The sequence below is a fragment of the Orycteropus afer genome, unplaced genomic scaffold (assembly GCF_000298275.1).
Source record: "Orycteropus afer afer isolate SDZICR_OR568_19922 unplaced genomic scaffold, OryAfe1.0 scaffold00007, whole genome shotgun sequence".
Taxonomy (NCBI): domain Eukaryota; kingdom Metazoa; phylum Chordata; class Mammalia; order Tubulidentata; family Orycteropodidae; genus Orycteropus; species Orycteropus afer.
This window is the reverse complement of record NW_006921594.1, coordinates 26,602,613-26,603,366: the sequence shown is the minus strand read 5'-3', so window position 1 is coordinate 26,603,366 and position 754 is coordinate 26,602,613. Positions and strand designations below refer to the sequence as shown.

Here is a 754-nt window from a genome sequence, read left to right as displayed (position 1 = left end):
TCATCCTTGCACAGAGGCTGTGCTAATCTTCTCTGTATTGTTCCAATTTTAGTATATGTGCTGCCAAAGTGAGCACGATGTATCATGATTTTAACGCTTTAAAGTTTACTTCATTGAAATAATTGGTAACATTTACTTTTTTATTATCAAATTTACATTGCTCAGGAAATCTTTGATTATTGACTGTATTTACTACTCACATTGTTTCTTGTAGTTTAGTCTTAGATAAAGCTTATTGAGTTTATTACAGAAGCATGATGTACTAATTAACCTTTTCTTGCTTAGCTATTAAAATTCATTCGAGCACACAGTTTTAGAAACAGAGAGAAATTCCATTTTTGTACCTTTCCTTATGATGATAAGTGATCCACCTCCAGAGCTTTAAGTAATTCATTGAAATTCTCTTGCATTTCATTTCAGGGATAATTCTACACACATATACTAACTTTTCCTTGGAAAATTGCTTATTCTTTAGCCCTATCTAATACAAAGTGAAATCCAAGGTTGAATTTTTTAAAATTTTTCTTTCCCTGTTTATATCTATAGGGAAAGACATTGTTTTATTTAGTTTTTAATTTTTGGCAAGAAAGTAGAGCAAAGTTGAGCAGTAGATGTTTTCTGTTCATAGCATTATTTTATTATCTATTATAAAAATGTGATCATGTATAAAGAGGAAATATAGCAATTATATCGTTGCCCCATAGTAATAGCATTAGAAAAGTTTAGGTATGATTCAATTTAGAGTTCTCTGACC

General features: G+C 29.8%; 1 pseudogene; it reads right to left on the bottom strand.

Annotated features, from left to right (window-relative positions):
• LOC122150363 lies at positions 1 to 76 on the bottom strand (annotated as a pseudogene).
• Between the last annotated feature and the right edge of the window lie 678 nt (positions 77 to 754).